This window comes from Coenobita brevimanus, chromosome 47 (assembly GCF_032717465.1).
Source record: "Coenobita brevimanus isolate Jiangsu-jjx chromosome 47, ASM3271746v2, whole genome shotgun sequence".
NCBI classification, from domain to species: domain Eukaryota; kingdom Metazoa; phylum Arthropoda; class Malacostraca; order Decapoda; family Coenobitidae; genus Coenobita; species Coenobita brevimanus.
In genome coordinates, this window is record NC_137000.1 from 20,811,079 (window position 1) to 20,823,121 (window position 12,043).

The window sequence follows — 12,043 nt, forward strand, 5'->3', positions numbered from 1 at the left end:
TCACTCCCTACTCTTCACACACACACTAGCAACCGTTTTACCAGATTCTAGTTTCTTAATTAGTTCATGTTTCTGTGGCACAGTAAGGTGTACAGTTTTTCTGGTATACCTGGTACGTTTAGGAGGCACTGTGAGTGGCGTGGGTGGCATGGTAATAGCAATAAAGAATAAACAAAGCAGTCACAAAACGATCACAACACAGTCATGTAGAACAATGGCCGCTAGCTTAAAAACAAGGGAGGGAGCAGGCGTTCCCCCTGCCACCTAGTGGCGGCATCTCCAGACTTCGTCCGGGAACCCCAGAATATCCCAGGTAATATGAATGCCGGACTTTTGTGAGAATCCCGGACTTGTACGGGCATATGTCTGGCATTTGATAATATTGCCTGGCCTCAGCCCGTGTCCATGAAATCCAAAATCCGGGAATTCGGGGTATGAGAAATGGAGGGTCAAGTGTACTTCCTTAGGTACAATGATTGTCTTAGCTTTACTTTTCTGTCTATTTTGTTTGGACGTCGATGGCCCTTGAAATTCATCCTCAGACTCTGCTGATCAGGAAATGCAACAGCAGTCATTTCCATCTGCTGAGTGATGAGCTTGCATTTCTTTTTGAGCATTGGCTTGTTCACTTCTATGCCACTTATGAGCCTCCTTGTTTCCAAGATTCTGTCCACCCTGGACATACTCTTACTGAAGGGATTCTGTTCCTGTAATCGCATGAACTGATTATCCTCTTTGTTTGTTGTTATGCTAGGTGTTTAAGGGTCGGCTTCCTGTCCCTTCAACGCCTATTCTGTAGCTGGGTTCCCTTTCTAGACCGGAGCTTAGTAAACTGAGAGAGACACAGGGCACAAAAACTCAGGGCAACAACCTTACACGTATATTGGTAAATTCTAATGTGGAACAGGTAGATATCACAAACAGGAATTTAGGCAATCATATAACATGTACTGAGATCGGGAGTAGCAGTATCTCGCAGGATACTGTTGAGACAATAGTTCAGGATAAAAGTGTATAGAACAATGAACAGCACTTAAGGTGTTAGGCAGGGGAATCAGCCACTGTAGCTTTGAGGGAAATTTATACTGTCATTGGAATAAGTAGCGTGGCTGTAGGTCTTAGGTCGCGGAAGTATTATATTACTAGAGCCGAGTTACACATTCACTCAAGTCACTATTATCACTGTTCGGCTTCTCTTGCCCTGTCACTGTTTTGCTGTTGGTTTACACTCCCGGTCTCATGACACTGATAGAATCTGGGCTTAGTTTCCCTCTAGTATTCTAAAACACGACCCGATGGTTAGGTCCGTTTCACTTTTTGTCTCTACTTCCGGTACTGTAACACTGATAGAATTTGGGTCTAGTTTCCCTCAAGTATTCTGACACACTGCCCAATGTCTATGTCACTGTTTCCTATCACTACACTTCCACTGTCACTCACTGTCGGGACTGGGTAGGGTGGCAGCATTGGTGGAGGGCAGCTGGAGAGCTCATAGCCCAGCTCCTGAAGGGGGGCTGAGCTCCCCTAGGGGCCTCCATATCCTGCGGCCACGGGATCACTCGTAGGGGCATCCTCTCCCGTCCGGGGCTGCGTGCGGTGAAGGGATCCACACTGTCAGGGCTGGGGACTGGGGTCCGGCCCTCAGGACGTGGGCTAAAGAGTTTTCTGAAGTGCTCACTCAGGCACCTGACGGAGGATGAATGTTGTCCGTGTCGGTGTTGGGAGAGGTCTCGCTCGGGGGTCCTGGGGGCTGCCTCAGGGGCCTGTCAGCTGTGGTCTCCTGCTGTCGGGGATGCCTTCAAGGGTGGGCTGCGGCATCGGCCTCCATTGGAGTCCGTCAGGTAGGGTCCCTCTGGAGCCGGCTGTGTGGAGAATAGCCCTAGAGATAGTACAAGGCCTCTCCATGGATCTTTGAAGCTGAGGCCTTCCTCCTGAAGGTTGCCTTGCTGGAGGTGGACAGAAGGTTCGTCTGCGCCCCCACTGGCCGGCAGGTCTGATGGCAGAACGCCCTCTTGTAGTGGAGTCACAGGGGGCGAGGGGCTTTGGTGCTCCTCCCTGGCATGGCTGCCAGCCATCGCTGGGTTCCTGTGGGCAACAAAACGAGAACAGCTACTGGCCATCACCTGGACCAGACTCCCTGACGGGGATGCAGGTGAAGTGCGGCTACCAGCCATCGCCTGAGCCCAGTATAGAGGACAACATGCTGACAAGGACCGGCTGCAGGCAGTCTCCCGCCAATGGGCGCAGCTACAGGCCATCGCCTTTGTCCTGTCCTATGAGGCAACTGTAGGAGGAGAGGGGACATACCCTTCTCTCCCCAGCGTGGCTACCAACCATCGCTGGTTCCTGTAAGGGGGTACAGCAGCACCTGACGGGGGAGCAGCTACCGGCTGTCTCCTGCCATGAGGCCCGGCTACAAGCCGTGGCCTTTTGAGGGCACGGCTACTGGCTGTCACCTGAGCCCACCTACAGGCCATGGCTCTTAATGGGGAGCGGCTACCGGCCATCTTCTGAAGGGCAGAGTGGCTACTGGCCATCTCCTGAAGGGCAGAGTGGCTACCGGCCATCTCCTGAAGGGCAGAGCGGCTACCGACCGTCTGCTGAAGGCCTTCCGAGCAGCTACCAGCCATCTTCTGAAGGGCTGAGCAGCTACTGGTCGTCGCTGGGGTGCTGCTTGATGCTAAGGAAGTAGTTCCACCCCAATTCTGTCAGCTCACCTGCAAAGTAGTCTCTGTTTCCTGCTATGGTGGCAGCGGACGAGTTCTGGGTCATTGGGGCGCGTACCATGGGCGGACTTATGTCCCTTCGTCCAGGGTTGGGTCGAGCTCTGTCTGCCCCTCCGTAGGCTCCTGCCGGGGGTGTTGTACTGCCCTCAGTAACTATTCCCAGCATTTTATTTGTTGTAATGAGCAGAGCGTCCTTTTGAGAAATATCAGTTTTGTGAGCTTTTTCTTGAAGTTTTGCTCTTTGACCCGGTACCCTAGTTTCAGTAACGATCTGTTGTTCTTCAGTTCACAGTACTCTTTGTGAAACTTCTGGAGCTTGCAAATCCCCTAGTCTAACCTTTGGGTTGGGATGTGCACTTATTCCCAGATCACCATTACCGTCTCAATGGTGCTCTTAGCGCTGCAACTGATGGTAAGACTGTTCTGATGGTGAAACATGAAGTTCCTGAGGACATCGGCATTAGTTGGCAGGTGAGCACCCAGTATATCTTTCTCTGGCTTGCCCAAAGTCATACTTTTGGACTGCTTCTTGTCACAGGCGTGACCTGTGAGTGACACACACTGATAAGCAAGGCTAGTCATCAGAATATTATTTTGAAATATTAGCTTCAATTAGCACTGTATATCTGGATTTTTATGATCATATGCTGGATACAAAGATTTTTAAACATTGTGCTTGGTATTAGAGATATTTCATTATTAATGAATCGAATATTCATCAACAAGTGCATGGTATGTGGGGTGTAAAAACCTAATATATCAAAGTATCTTTTGATGTGTCATTATTGGTAGTTGTAATAATGATATATATTTTACTTGCCAGATCAGAGTAATTCGGTGCTCAGATGTCACGACATGCTAGTCATCAAGAGCACATCAGTGTACGTCCTACTGTGTGGAGAAATAGTCATCTACTGTGTGACTAAGTGACCACTGGGTCATCGACGAGCCACCCAGCGATTGCTGTGGCGTGGATGTGGTGCTTCTCCGTCTGCGACGGATTGTCCAATAGATGGCTGAAGCACGCAGCAGTGGTAGACGCATGTTGCAATGAGTAGTCTACCGACTACTGCTCAAGCTTTATTTAATGTTTAGTTCGATAGTTGTCGCAGTTTTAGGATAGTTACAGGCAGCTACAAGCCATATATTCATGATATCATTAGACATTTGTGATCAAACATAATATTATAACGGTCACATAATTTTCCTCCAGGAAGTGACTTCTAAATATGAGCCGATTTTCTTGATTTTTTGCATTAAAGCTCCTTAAGTGATTTGGAACAGAAGTAGCCTTGTGGAGAACAATAAATTTGAAAAAAAGTTTTCTGGTACATTTTTGGGCCACTCTGTTATATACTGTCTCTCTCTCTCTCTCTCTCTCTCTCTCTCTCTCTCTCTCTCTCTCTCTCTCTCCATAAATTATGCGAGGAAGAAGGAACCAAAGGCTAAGAGCCCGCAAACAGGTCCTTCCAAGAGAAAAACAACAACAGTACAAAAGAGAGCCAAATTCAGGATCCGTTCATTTCGAGATGCTTCGACACACTGCGTTTGAAAGACTGGAGGGTATAGGAAGTAGGAAGTACAGAAAGAGGGAGACAGTTCCAGGGATAACCTGTAGCATAAATGAAGGAGTGGGAGTAACGGTTAATTCTTGCACTAGAGAGCTGGACAGAAAAGGGATGAGAGTTTGTTGCCAGACGGGTGCTACACACCCGTCATAGAGGTGTAGGGATGCAAGCATATAGTTCAGATGAGCAGTGACCATGGAAGTAACGATAGAAAAGAGATAAAGATGCAACAGTGTGGCAAAGAGACAGAGGTTGAAGGGAGCTAGTAAGAGGAGGAGAGTTAATGAGATGAAAAGCCTTTGACTCCACCCTATTGAGAAGAGCTGTATGTGGGGAGCTTCCCCACACATGAGAGTTATACTCTACACGGGGGCAAATAAAACCCTTGTATAAAGTCAACAACTGTGCAGGGGAAAAGAAGGTGCAGAGTCGGCTTAGCACACCTAATATCTTGGAAGCAGAGATTACAAGGGATATAATACGATCTTTCCAAGATAAATCCTGAGTGAATGAAACCCCAAGCATGTTCAAGGATGATGCAGGATTGAGCTGGATATTATTAAACATTAGAGGGTAATCCTGTGGATGATTTTGTCGGGTTGATAGGTGTAAGAACCAAGTCTTTGATGCATTAAAAACACCAAGATTATTTTTATCCCAGTCAGATATACAAGCCAAGTCAGACATTAGGTGTGCCATAGCCTCATCCCCTGTTTGTTGAAGTAACTGCTGATATGGACGTTGCAGGAACCAAATGGAATCATCAGCGTACGAGTGGATAGGGTTAGATGTACAGCGTAGAAGATCAATGGTGAATAAAAGGAAGAGAGTTGGTGATAGGACAGAGCCCTGAGGAACACCACTGTTGATAGATCTAGGAGAAGAACGATGGCCATCTGCAACAGTGGCTATAGAATGATCAGAAAGGAAGCTGTAGATGAAGACACAGATAGAAAGATAGAAACCGTAAGAGGGCAGATTAGAAATTAAAGATTTATGCCAGACTCAATCGAAAGCCTTTGAGATGTCAGGTGCAGTGGCAAAGCTTTCGTTCAAAGTCCCAAAAAGAGGAGGACCAGGAGTCTGAAAGGTAGGTGAGATCACCAGTGGAGCATCTCTGATGGATCACATACTGACGATCAGAAAGAAAGTTGTGATAGGAAAGATGCTTTAAAATTTTTCTGTTAAGAATAGACTCAAAAACTTTTGAGACACAGGATGTTAAAGCAACTGGACAATACAAACAACTAGCAAGAAGGAAAGGTACAAGTTGAAAGACAAAGGCGAAAGAGTTTACCTAGGCAGGGTGTAAGCACAGAAGCAGTTCTTGAGGACAACAGGATGGACTCCATCAGGCCCATATGCCTTGTTAGTACTGAGGCCAGTAATGGCAGTAAATACATCAGCAGAAGAAATTTTTATGTCACCCATGAGGAAGTCAGAAGGGGGGGAAGTGATGGAGGAACAGCACTGGAATCGTCTAAGGTGGAGTTGGAGGAGAAAGTCTGAGCGAAGAGATCTGCTTTATCTGTAGAAGAAATAGCTGCAGAGCCATCAGAGCAGAAAAGAGGAGGGAAAGATGATGAGGTAAAATCGTTAGAAAGGTTTTTGGCAATGTGCCAGAAGGAGCGGGAAGAATTCGAGTTGGAGAATTGAGAGCATTTAGTCTATCTATCTATCTATAGCCCGATGCCCTAATCCCGCAAAGGGTGGCCACAGACAAAACGCCTCCAAGTCGCTGTCACCCACCATTTGACTAACCTCCCCCCAACTCAACCCCCCTCCCTCATATACCTCTCAACTCCATCCCTCCACCTCATCCTCGGTCTACCACTCCCTCTCCCTCCCTCCACCTCAACTAAATACACCCTCTTAGTCAGTCTTTCATTCTCCATTCTCTCCACATGTCCGAACCACCTCAGTGTATTTCTCGTAATCTTCTCATCCACATCCACATCCACCCCACAACGTTCCTTCACTTCTTCATTCGTCAACCTGTCCCTCCATGTTACTCCACATATTCCTCTCAAGTAACTCATTTCTACTGCTCTCACTCTTGACTTGTTCCCCTCTTGCAGGGTCCGCGCCTCGCTTCCATACGTCAGGGTAGGGATCACAATACTATCATGCAGTGACTTCTTAACTTCCATACTCACCTCCCTATTCCTCATCACTGCTTTCAGTGAACCAACAACCTTCCTTCCCTGCTGTGCCCTTTCACGCACTTCATCCCCCAAAGTTCCATCCTTACTCATCACACTACCCAAGTACTTCAATGCACTCACAATCTCCATATCCTCACCATCCAACCTTACTGTACATTCTGTGACTTCATTCCTCTCAAACACCATAACTTTACTTTTGTTTACATTAACTTTCAGATTCCTCCTCCTACACACTGTCCCAAATTCATTCACCAAACCTTGCAACTCCCATTCATCTTCACTCAACAATCAGTGAACAGCAACACCGGAATCTTCCAAATCTCACCCTCATTCGTCAGAGCCACCCCCACATCCACTGCCCTGCCTTGCACTTCCTTTACAACCCCATTCATGTATATATTAAACAGCCATGGAGACATCACACAACCCTGTTTCAGTCCCACATTGAGATCAAAGAACTCACTCAGCTCACCATCCACTCACACCGTAGCCCTAGCTCTTTCGTACATACTCTTCACAGCACTCAACAATTTCCCCTTCACTCCATATATTCTTAATACCTTCCACATAACTTACCTATCTACTCTGTCATAAGCTTTCTTCAAGTCCATGAAGGCAGCATACACTTTCTTTCCCTTCTCTAGATACTTCTCCACTAAACATCTTAGAACAAATATCTGATCTACACACCCTTTTCCCTTCCTAAATCCTCCTTGTTCTTCTCCAACTAGCTCCTCTGTCATATACCTAACCCTATCAGTGAGTATTCTAGCATATATTTTACCAGTCACACTAAGAAGGCAAATACCCTTATGGTTACCACATACTTCTCTCTCCCCCTTTCCTTTGTATAATGGAACAGTTATACCTGATTTCCAGTCCTCTGGAACCCTTCCTTCTTCCCAAGCCAATCTACACAACTTCCATATCCACTCCACAACAATCTCACCTCCATACCTCAGCATTTCACCACACAGTCCATCAATTCCTGGGGTTTTTCCCAACTTGATCTTCTTCATTGCTTCCACTACTTCTGCCCTACTGATCTCTTCCTCCCTCCTCTCATCTCTTCTTCTCCCAGCCATTCCCCAACCACTTATACTCGCACTGCTGTCACTCTCTACATTCAACAAATCCTCAAAGTGCTCCTTCCATCTCCTCAGTTTCTCTCTCTTCGCCACCAACAATCTATTATTCCTATCTTTCACTCCCCTGCTATTTCCCCTTTCACACTGCCTTACTTTCTTTACCTTCTTCCAAAACAATTTCTTACTCTCTCTCCATTTCACACTCAGATTCCTCCCAAACTCTTCATCCACTTTCTTCTTACTCTCCTTCACCAGTCTCTTCACCTCCCTTCTCCTGCTCTCTCTCTTCTCTCTCTCATCTTCTCCCCTACCTCTCCTCGCTAACCATTCACTATATGCCTTCTTCTTTTGTTCCACAGCATTCCATCATGCTGTCCCTTGCACACCCTTGCATTTCCTCCTCACTCCACAAACCACCTCACACGCTGCGCCTATCTCTTCCGTGAATATCTTACATACGTCTTCCACCCCTTCCATCTGCTCTAGCTCATACCTTCTCAATCTTTCTTCCATTATGCTCTTATACTCTGCCATTTTCTCACTATCTTGCAAATTCTCCACTCTTCTCACAGGAGCTGTTTCCTCCTGTCTTCCCCTTCATCTCCTCATCCATTTTCTTTGCAGCTTTACCTTGGTCATCACTAAGTGATGGTCCGAGACTCCGTTCCCCCACCCTCTCCACACTCTTGCATCCAACACTTGTCTTCTCATTCGCTCATCCACACATACATAGTCTATCATTGCCTTTCGTTCAACAAGTTAACTATCTATCCTTCTCATTACTCTCCATGTATACCGTTGGATCATCTTATGCCGAAAGTACGTGTTGGCTATTGCCAACCCCTTACCAGCACAGATGTCCACCAACGCACTACCATTCCCATCTACTTCAGCTGGCACACCCCACTGACCTACCACTCCATCCACTCGTACATTCCCAACTTTGCCATTCATGTCTCCAATCAAAAGCACTCTCTCGCTCCTCTCAGATTTATCCATACATGCTTCTACTCTCGCCCAAAACTCATCTTTCACTCTTGCCACTCGGTCCTCTGTTGGAGCATACATACATACAATCGCCCACGCTTGTATATCTACTTTCATCCTCACCCATACAATCCTTGCACCCACTGTTCCATACTCTCTTATATTCTCCTTCCACTTCTTGCTTATCATCAGACATACTCCCTCTCTTGCCCTCTCATTCTCATTCACTCCCACACATATACCTAAACCATATTCCCATTCTCTCACCTTTTCACCTTCCCATTTACTTTCAGTCAATCCACATATATCCACTTTTGCATCATCAAGCACCTGAACAATCTCTCTCTCTTTCACTTCATCATTCACTCCTCTCACATTCCATGTACCCACCCTCAGAATGTCCTTTGTCTGTTCCTTAGTCGTCAACGTATGGTCCGTCCTGGTCCGAGGCACTTTATTCGCTTGTTTAGTTAGTTCTTTTTACGGGGTGGGGCACTAACCCACCATCAACCCTTTTAGTCGTCTCGTACAACAAGCAGGGATACTGGGGGAGTATTCTCAAAACCCCTATACTCCCAGGGGGTACGGATGAAATTATTTTTAGAAGAGCCAAGAACAGACTTAGCGTGATTCCGGGCAGAAACATAAAAAAAGATGTGATTCAGGGGTGAGTTGGCTCCGGTACCTATTATAGGCCCTTTGCTTGTTGCGGGCAGCATTAGAATAAGCGTGATTAAACCTAGGCTTTCTTGCATTAGTCAAAGGATATGAGAAAGGAATATATGCTTCCATGCCTGAAAGAATAACCTCCGTAATGCGCAAAGCACACTCAGATGGCTCCCGGCCATGGAAACAATAATCATTCCAGGGAAAATCAAAGAAGTACTGCCTGAGGGCCTCCCAGTCTGAAGCTCTGAAGTGCCACAGTCGACGTTTCTTTGGAGGGTCCACAGTCCGCACCAGAGCAACAGGACAAGTTAAGGTAATAAGGTTGTGATCGGAGGAGCCCAACGAAGAGAAAAGATTAACAGTGTAAGCAGAAGGATTAGTTGTAAGGAAGAGTTCAAGTACAGTATGTTGGAGCTCTCTCCAAGGCGGTCAGGGATACGGGTAGGGTGCTGTACAAGCTGCTCTAGGTCATTAAGGATAGAAAAGATGTAGGCTTGTTCACCAGGTGGATCAGTGAAAGGAGAGGAGAGCCAAAGGTGGTGGTGAACATTGAAATCTCGTACAATGGAGATTTCAGAGAAAGGAGAAATACATAGAATGTGTTCCATCGTTGCAATAAGACAGTCAAAGAATTTTTGATAGCAAGTAGAATTAGGGGATAAGTAAACAGCACAAATATATTTAGTCACAGAATAACAGGAGAGCCGAAGCCAGAGAATAGAGAATTCAGAATAATGAAGTTCAGGAACACAAGAGCACGATAAGTCGTTGCGTACATTTCCACAACAGCCACTTTTGGCTTTGAAATGAGCATAGAGAAAGTAGGAGGATACAGAAAAGGGTTTGCTATCAGTTGCCTCAGACAGCTGAGTCTCGGTAAGGAAGAGAAGGTGAGGTTTAGAGGAGGAGAGGTAGTGTTCGACAGAAAGTTAGAGGAAAGGCCGCGAATGTTGCAGAAATGAAGAAGAAGTGAGTCAGACAGTGGATTCAGGCAGCTCAAAGAGTCATCACCGGGAGAGGAGCGGATGGTGGGGGCATTTATGGTCCCTCCCCATGGGGACTTCCAGGCGTGGTATGGGTGTCATTTTTTTTTTTTTTTTTTTTTTTGAAAAGGAAGCATAGCGTGTATTGTGCATGTAGATTGGTGTTGACAGTTTGAGAAACTTGTATTGGAGAGCATGCTGGCCTAATCTTTGTGTTACTGAAACACTGAAGAAGTTCAGCAAAGGAAGATGGTCAGGAACTAGTCCCGAGGGCTGATGAAACGGGAGCTCCAGCTGTTCCTGTCATCAGCTTTTCATCCTCCTTAGGAGTACTGCCCTGCTCGACTGGTGCTATAGTCCACTTTACTTCCTAGAGTGGACGACTGTGTAGATGCTATAGGCAGGGCAGAGTTTATAACCAAGATAGATTTTATGAAGGGATATTGGAAAGTCTCCCTCACAGAAAGGACCCAAGAAATAATCTGTTTTGTGGGTGGTGGCAATACTTATAAAGGTAAAGTCATGATGCCCTATGGTATGAAGAATGCCCCCTCACCTTCCAGAGGCTGATGAATGACCTCATAAGGGATCTTAAGGGATGTCACATATTCATAATGTAGTTGTTTTCATTAATTCCTGGGAGGAGCACTAGAACCAACTAGATGCATTAATGCAGAGACTGTCCTCTGCTAGTTAGTGCTTAATTTAACTAAATGTGAATTTGTAAAGGCTCATGTACAGTATCTAGGCTGTGTGGTAGGATTAGGTCAAGTGAGCCCAAATGATGTTAAAATTCAGGCCATTGTCAACTCCCCACAACCCCAAAATATAAGAGTTGCAGCAGTTCTTGAGTATGGTAAGGTACTATAGACGTTTTGTTACGAATTTCTGTGATCTTGTAGCGCCCCTTGCATATTTATTAGGGAAAGGAATCAAGTATGAGTGGAAGTCAGAATGTGAAGAAGCCTATTCTTAAGTCTAAGCCATCCTCTCAAGTCACTCTGTGCTTCAAGCTCCAAATTTTGAAAAATCCTTTAAATTAGATGTTGATGCCAGTGGCCTTGCGGCTAGTGAAGTTTTGCATCAAGATAATGATCAAGGTTTTGAGATGCCTGTGCGCTATTTTAGCAAAAAATTCAGTAAGACCCAGAGAAATAATTCAACTATTGAGATAGAACTCTTTGCACTCATACTTGCTCTGCAACACTGCTCAGTTTATGTTGGTCCAGGGTCAGATAGTGTGGTGGTATACACTGATCACCAACCCCGGAAATTTATGTCCCAATTTAAAAACGAAAGTTTCTAACTGACCCACTTGGCCCTATTTCCCCCCAAAAAAACTCCCCGGAGGTTCAACATGTAGGTGGGGTGACAAACATTATAGCAGATTACCTGTCCAGGATTTAACTTTGTACAGTACCCAGAAAATTCCCCCTTGGTGAATTTCTTTCCTCAGGAAGACATGTGTCACTGGTGTGGTTACCCATTGGAGTGGAAGATGGAGCAGAGTGGAAATGAATGAAAGTGGAAGAGGTGAACAGAAGGGAAATAAGTCGAATGACCGGGATCTTAAAACATTTTTGGGAGCGTAAGTGACACCTGAGTTAGAGAAATTATGACTTCACTATTTTTCTGTTATGTGCGCAGCTGTCAGAAAGGTCTTTGTCCACACAAGGAAGCAGCTAAGACAACTAACTCAATTTACATTTTTCTCTGTTTCCGGCAGAATAACATTCACTAACTGTTCATACACTACACAGGAACGACCTTGTCCTTGATAAAGTGGATGTGACATACAGTACCCTATAGGAGGGGCTAAGAAGAGTGTTCTCCAATGACTGGCCAACTCCGTCTTCT

General features: G+C 45.8%; 1 protein-coding gene across 1 annotated transcript in view; it reads left to right on the forward strand.

Annotated features, from left to right (window-relative positions):
• Window positions 1–12,043, forward strand: part of LOC145399112 (solute carrier family 23 member 1-like) — a 753,597-nt gene that overhangs the window by 666,968 nt on the left and 74,586 nt on the right. The gene's annotated exons all lie outside the window — the stretch shown is intronic.